Below are 8,206 nucleotides of genomic sequence, written 5' to 3' on the forward strand. Positions count from 1 at the left end.
AGTGTTTATAAAGTTTGGTGTTCTATTTCTTCTCCCTGTGAATATGTTCTGTGTTCAAGTATTGAGAATGACCCAGTAATTTATTTTAGCAGCTTAACTTTTTTTTTTTTTAAATAAAGGTGTGTGCCGAATCTTTTTTATTATTTTTTTATTAATTACACTTTATTAATTTTGTATCCCCCCATAAGCCTCTCCTTCCTCCCCTCCCAATCCCACCCTCCCTCCTCCCTCTGCTTGCATGCCACTCTCCAAGTCCACTAATAGGGGAGGTTCTCCTCTCCTTTCTGATCTTAGTCTATCAGTTCTCGTCAAAAGTGGCTGCATTGTCCTCTTCTGTGGCCTGGTAAGGCTGATCCCCCCTCAGGGGGAGGTGATCAAAGAGCAGGCCAATCAGATTACGTCAGAGGCAGTCCCTCTTCCCATTAGTAGGTAACCCACCTGGACACTAAACTGCCATGGACTACATCCGTGCAGGGGTTCTAGGTTATCTGCATGACTAGTCCTTGGTTGGAGTATGAGTCTCTGGGAAGTTCCCTGTGTTCAAATTTTCTTGTTCTGTTGCTCTCCTTGTGGAGACCCCGTCCTCTCCAGCTCCCACTATTTCCCACTTCCTACACAAAATTCCATTCACTCTGCCTGAGAGTTGGCCATCAGGCTCAGCATCTGCTTTGATAGTCTGCAGGGCAGAGGCTTTCAGAGGCCCTCTGTGGTAAGTTCCTAGTTTGTTTCCTGATTTCTTCTTCTGGCTTTCAGAGGCCCTCTGTAGCAGGTTTCTAGGTTGTTTCCTATTTTCTTCTTCCTCTGATGTCCATCCTCCCCGCCCCTCAGTATGGGGATCGAAAACTCTAGCCAGGGTCCTCTCTCCTGCTAGGCCTCTCTAGATGCACAGATTCCGGTGGGTCCGTCCTATGTGTAGCAGCTTAACTTTAAAAGTGCCACAGAACTTGCTAAATTTGGGTCCTTCAAATATTTCCCTGTGGAAAAAAAATGCTACATTGTTTCTGTGATTAATTTGAGAACTGATAGACTAAGATCAGAAAGGAAAGGAGAACCTCCCCTATCAGTGGACTTGGGGAGTGGCATGCATACAGAAAGGGGAGGGAGGGTGGGATCGGGAGGGGAGGAGGGAGGGGCTTATGGGGGGATACAAAATGAATAAAGTGTAATTAATAAAAAAATATAAAAAAATCAAAAATTGAAAGGCCATACGACTGGAAATCAGAGGTTTGGGGTGTAGCTCATATTTCCCTGTGGGAAAAAAATGCTACATTGTTTCTGTGATTAATTTAATCAATCTCTTCGATGGTTGGTCCTGAAGAAGCACCACTAGGAAGAGGGCTCCACCAGGGAAGCCCCCAAGCATTCTTCCTGGCATGCTATTGGCCCTCTGGTACAGCCTAGTGATGATGGAACAATGATGAGACTGCATACTTTCTCCAGTCCTTCTTTACAGTTTGATTCTTATCCAGCCAACTGATGATTTTTTTCATGCTTGTCTAGAATATTCTGTTTGTCCTCATCATTGATCTTGCCTAGGAGTTTCTCAACTTCGGCTGTTGCTTTCTGTTGACTGCATAGGTATTCAGTGAATTCTTGGGTGATATCTCATCTCTCTACTTTTTATGTTCAGCTTTATTCTTCTCAGTTTCATAAACTATATACTCAATATCTTCCTTTCTCAAGTGGCCCTTGTCATCTACCGGTGATATTGATTTTGTTCTCCTTTCTGGTACTCTTATCTACAGCAGAAAAATTGAGCATGCCACTGGTATCAATTTCAAATGTGACTTCAATCTGAGGCATGCCATAGGATGCTGGAGGTATGCCTGTGAGTTCAAACTTTCCAAGCAGGTTGTTAACCTTAGTAACGGCCTTTTCACCTTCACATACTTGAAAAAGCACACACAGCTGGTTGTCAGAGTAGGTGGTGATAATCTAAGTTTGCTTGGTATGAATGATATCATTGTGCTTGATGACAACAGTCACAGTATGAATGATAGTATTGTGCTTGATGACAACAATCATGACTAAATCGGCAGTTTCAATACCGAGTGAAAGAAGCATGACATCCAAAAGTAGCAAATCCATAACATAGTCTGAATTGTCTCCAGATAAAATGGATTTCTGGACAGCTGCTTCATAAGCAACATCTTCATCAAGGTGAATGCTTCTATTCAGTTCTTTTCTGTTGAACAAATCTTGCAGAAGCTTCTGAATCTTGGGGATCCTGATAGAAACACCCTTCAGGACAATATCATGGATCTGTGACATGTCTAGTTTGGCATCACAAAGGCCTTTTTAAGGGTTCAGAGTGTCACAGAACAGGTCAGCATTCAATTCTTCAAATTGAACACAGGTAAAAAATGGTATAGAAGTTGATTCCCTCATAAGGAAGAATCAGTCTGCATTGGCCTGGTTGCAGGAGGAGAGGGTGCATTGAGGTCATTCATAAACAGGACAGATGTTGGTTACCTCTCTTGTTCTCACTGATGTCCCTCTTGTTCTTGTATTTAAACTCTGAAATAAAATTGTTAACTACTCAATTGTCAGTCTTCTCTATCCAAGCAGGTATCTCCAGCTGTAAAGTTGACCTAAAAAAATTCCATCATCAATAGTAAGTTTGAGACATCAAAAGTACCACCTCTCCAAATAAAAAAATCAACCTACCCATTTCAGCTCCTACCATAAACCATAGAAGCAGCAGTTTCATCGGTAATTCTAAGTACACTGAGGCAAGCATTGTTTCTCCTTTGTATTCTTGGGCCTGGAGCTTGGGCCTGCTTGCATCATTCATCAGCATGAAGGGTTTGATATCACACTAAACAACGGCATTGTCAAACCTACACCTGACCAGATGTTTGACATCAAAAACTGTCTTCATGTGGTTCATCATATCCTGATTCTTCATAACATTCCCAATTAATCATTATAAGCCAGTAAAAGCAGCATGTCTTAGTGTGGTTCAGTTACCCTGGTCTTTGGCAATTATTTAGAGAAGTAAGTGGTGCCAAAATCAATGCCAGCTGCTGGTCCCTTAGACATGGCTACTTATTATGTAGTCCCAGTTGTGCTGGTGACAAGGTTACATGAGTCCTCCATATGTGCCGACACATTCAATGAGCTAAAATTAAATTGTTTCTGCATACAATATCTTCTCATTACAGTTTTCCCTCCCTCAGCTCCTCCACACTTCTCCACCCACCAAAATCTACCTGTTTCTCTCTCTCTCTCTCTCTCTCTCTCTCTCTCTCTCTCTCTCTCTCTGTCACACACACACACACACACACACACACACACACACATTAGGATACAAATAAGCCTCTAAATAATAATAACAATAAAATAAGGTAAAATAAAAACAAACAAATCAGAATAGTGTAAAACAAGCAAACAGAGTCCTTAGTAAAAGCTCAAGAAACATACAGATTCATAATAGCCAGAACCTGGAAACAACCCAGATGTTTCTCAATGGAGGAATGGATGCAGAAATTGTGGTATATTTACACAATGGAATACTACTCAGCTATTAAAAACAAGGAAATCATGAAATTTGCAGGCAAATGGTGGGAACTAGAAAACATCATCCTGAGTGAGGTATTCCAGAAACAGAAAGACACAAATGGTATATATTCACTTGTAAGTGGCTACTAGACAAATAATATAGTCTAGACCTACAAAACTCTGTACACCTAAAGAAGCTGAGCTAGAAGGAGGACCCTGGGTAAGATGGTTAATCCTCACTCAGAAAGGCAAACGGGACAGACATTGGAAGAGGGAGAAAACAGAAAACAGGATAGGAGCCTACCACAGAGGGCCTGTGAAAGATGCTACCCAGAAGTATATAAAAGTAGATAATGAGACTCATAACCAAACTTTCGGCAGAGTGCAGGGAATCTTAGGAAAGAAGGGAGAGATAGTAAGACCTGGAGAGGACAGAAGCTCCACAGGGAGAGCTATAGAACCACAATATCTGGGCACAGTGGTCTTTTCTGAGAATGATACTCCAACCAAAGACCATTCATGTATATAACCTAGAACCCCTGCTTGGGTGTAGCCCATGGCAACTCAACATTCTAGTGAGTTCCATAGTAAGAGGAACAGGGACTGACTCTGACCTGAACTCAGTGGTTAGCTCTTTGACTGCCTCTGGATGGGGGAGCAGCCTTGCCAAGCCACAGAGGAGGACAATGCAGCCAGTTCAGATGAGACCTGATAGGCTAGGGTCAGATGGAAGGGGAGGAGGACCTCCCCTATTGTGGACTTGGAGAGGGGCTTGGGAGGAGATGAGGGAGGGAGGGTAGGATTGGGAGAAGAGGAGGGAAGGGGGCTACAGCTGGGATAAAAATTGAATAAACTGTAATTAATATAAAAAAAAGAAACATACAGATGCTGCTAAAACCAATGTGCACCTGGTAAAAATTCATACTCTCCAGTGAAACTGAAAAAGATTAAATTTCAATCAACATTTAAACTTTGTGTAGGCCCAGGTTATGAATTTTCGCTATTAAGAGATTCTATTGAAATTCTATTGAAAGAGAATAAAGGAAATTTAACTCAAAGGAAAAGAGTGAATGTTAACAACAGAGAACAAATAATTTGGAAAACATGTTTATACCAAGGAAAGCTTGAGTATGTCAAGTAGCAATGGTAATAGTCTATTGAACTGATTATAAATGCACTTTAAAATTTTTGTAACATTTCTAAAATTGGGATATGACTTATATGATGGTATGTCATGATTTAATTGCCAGTATGTTTTTTCTTCTTTTGAGAAGATAAACTAGTAGTACATCTATAATCAGTGATACATTTGAATCAGCAAAATGTTAATAATTACTAATTTGGGAAATTAATAGAAATTAAAATGTCCTAAAATCATCTTTTACAAAGAGAGAAGAGTCACTTAACAGATTTAGATTTTATTCAGTCAATTTTGACTAGTCATATGAAGGGAATCCTAACTATATAGTATAAATACACAGGGCATAATTATTCTGTGTGACATTAAAATACATTCTTGATTATACATTCAATGAAGAACATTATCCAAGACATCAAAAGATCAAGAAATAAACATTAGACTTCAGTGAGTAGTCTATTTGTTGGCAGTAATAATAATGTTGTTACTTGAAATTTTTAAAGTATGTTAATGAGCTAGTGTTATTAGGACTCAAGATTATCAAGATAAAAAACAAAAGTATGTAATTAAGTTGATTGGTTTAAAACCCTGTGACCTTAAGCATGAATTGAGAATATATAAGACAATGTGATTTTTTTTCTCTTAAAAAAATACTAAATACAATGGCATCCAGGTAGCTTTAAAGAGTAAAATAAAGAAAATAGAATGGAATCACAATGGAAATAATATATAAAAAGTTGTGAATATATTTAATATGACACTTTGAAGGGAATTTATAACCATAAATGTTTATGTAAGATACAAATTTATAAGAGATTTATGAGCTGAGAATCTAGTTTAAGGAAAGTTGGTGGTTTGTGCCTATAATCTGAGACTCAGGAGGCTGAGGCATGAGGATTGTGAGTTCAAGACCAACTTGGCTACAAGATTGAGTAAAGCCTGAGATACAAAAAGAAATCCTGCCCCTAAAGAAAGAAAAAAAGGGGTGGAGTACCAAAAGGGAAAAAAGGTTAGAATAAGAACAAAAGATACAGTAAGAACAAATGAACAAAAAAAAATGTAGTGCTAACAGAAGGAAACAGTTAATGATGTTGAAGATAGGATGTGATCATTAAAAACAAAATTTGTTTCTTTGACTAAGAAAGTGTACAAATTTCTGGCAGCCATATTAATAACAAGAGAAGCTTGTATATGTTAATGAGTTTAGGAAAAAAATAATTACACTCGTATCGGTAATTTAATAGATAATATATTGTTAGAATAAAAAAAATCTTAATGAAAGTCCTTTAGGGACAGTCATATATTTGAACCCTTGGTAACCATTAAGTATTCTGGAATTGGACAAGGACCACAGTATTCAACTGTGCTGGTTGCAAGATCTCTGCTGCCTGTGAAGTGACTCTGAACTTCCTGTGACTAATCTGCCCAAACTGAATGCTGTCTTTGCATAGTAAACAGCCAGCCCTAAGCAAGATGGTCATTGTTTCTAGTGTGATGGGCTTAGCACTACATGAAGCTATATGTTGGATTGTAAGCACTGAAAACCATTAATGAATACGTATCATTTTTAATTGAAACTGAGGACTTATACATATTGTGTGGTATATTGTGATAATTTGATGCAGGTATACAGTGTATAATGGCCAAATTATGCTAATTAACACTTCCACATCATATATATATATATATATATAAATATATAAAATCCTTGTATTTGAACCTATAAACTTTTCTATCTCTTCCTAAGTTATCCCTTATGATAAGATGAGCTATTATCACACTAGTGTGCTATGGAGCACAAGAAATGTGTCTAAGTTATCCATTATGTTAAGATGAGGTATTATCACACCAGTGTGCTATAGAGCACAAGAAATGTGTCTTGATGCACACTATTGATCCTCAATTTACAGTCTCTCCTACGCTTCCTTCATAGAGGTAATCACCATCACACTTTCTTCTTTTACACAGCATCCACTTACAAATGAGAGCATGCACTATTTGTCTTTCCACGTCTGGTTTATTTTATGTAATATATACCTTCCAGTCCCATTTATGTTGCTGCAAATGACAGAGGTACCTTCTATTTTTTTGGCTGAATAATATTTCATTGCAACTGTATAGCATACTTTCTTTATTCAGTTGTCTGCTGTTGGAACCCTCAGCTGATTCCTATATGTCTCTTTGAAGGTAAATGAGGAACATTTTTAGGAAGCCACACCACAGACTTCACTTCAAACATTCTATTTTAGAAGACTACCAGAAGATTTTCTTTAAAAAAAAAAAAAAAAAAAAAAAAAAGATCAAATGTAGCCAGACATGGTAACACATACCTATGATCTCAACACTCTGGAGGCTTACACAGAAGGATCAAAAGGTCAGCCTTGGATACATAGTAAGTCCTTGTTTCAAAAGAAAAAATAAACAAACAAAGACTAAACAAAACAATAAAACACAGATGTATTCTGCACAAAGTAGATAACCAACTAGTAGTCAGTATTGTTGGTGGAGGTCTAGAATATAAAGTTTCTTCCTTTTTGTGATCTTCATCTGCACTTCAGGTCAAATCTTAGAACTCGGACTTGAAGAACATCTTTCTATTGAAAGACTTTGAACTGTTGGTGAGCCAAATGTTTCTGGTTCTTATACATATAGATGGTGCCTCATTAGTTCCTGTTCTTTGCAAAACTCTGAGAAAACCATGTGTTGCATCTTCTAATGATACACAGGACTAGGCACAGTGGTACATGCCTGTGATCCCAGCACTAGGGGAGGCAGAGGCAGGCAGATCTCTGTGAGTCTGAGACCACTTTGGTCTACCAAGTAAGTAGAGGACAGCAAGAAATACAGAAAAAACACTGTCTCCAAAACCCAAAAACCAAACAAAAAAGTTAGACATATTTTTGGACATTTTAAGCCTAGAATAATACAAATAAAGTAGACATAAAAATGTTCTGCACTTGCATACGTATGGAGGAACATGCTCTAGAATTGCCCTAAGACTAGCAAGTTGCCTTTTAGAGAAACCACAGTAGTTTCCATAGATTCAGGTCAGACAGTGAAGGGTGCCTTAGCTTATTTCCCAATAGTTTTGCATTCTCTCTCTCTCTCTCTCTCTCTCTCTCTCTCTCTCTCTCTCTCTCTCTCTCTCTGTCTCTCTCTCTCTCTCTCTCTCTCTCTCTGTCTCTCTCTCTCTCTGTCTCTCTCTCTCTCCCTCTCTCTCTGTCTCTCTCTGTCTCTCTCTCTCTCTCTCTCTGTGTGTGTGTGTGTGTGTATGTATATTCATTCTCTGTGGGGGGGGGTGGCATTTTTTTTGTGTAATTGACTTAAGGGTGTTCTCTATTACTCTCTACCCTAGAGTTTTTGAGAAAAATCTTTCAGAAAACCTGGAGCTTACAAATTCCACCAGACTAGCTGACCAGCAAGCCTAAGATATTCTCCTGTTTCCACTTCCCCAGCTCTGGAATTCCAAATGTGCCTTTTAGTTGGATGCTGTGAATTTGAACTCAGGTCCTCATGCTTCCACAATAAGCACTTTTCCCACTGAGCCATTTCCCCTGCCTCATATTT

At 38.6% G+C, this 8,206-nt stretch overlaps 1 pseudogene; it reads right to left on the bottom strand.

Moving 5' to 3' along the window:
- Positions 1–1,286: 1,286 nt before the first annotated feature.
- LOC110566346 (heat shock cognate 71 kDa protein-like) lies at positions 1,287–8,188 on the bottom strand (annotated as a pseudogene).
- Between the last annotated feature and the right edge of the window lie 18 nt (positions 8,189–8,206).

This window comes from Meriones unguiculatus, chromosome X, assembly GCF_030254825.1.
Source record: "Meriones unguiculatus strain TT.TT164.6M chromosome X, Bangor_MerUng_6.1, whole genome shotgun sequence".
Classification (NCBI taxonomy): Eukaryota; Metazoa; Chordata; class Mammalia; order Rodentia; family Muridae; genus Meriones; species Meriones unguiculatus.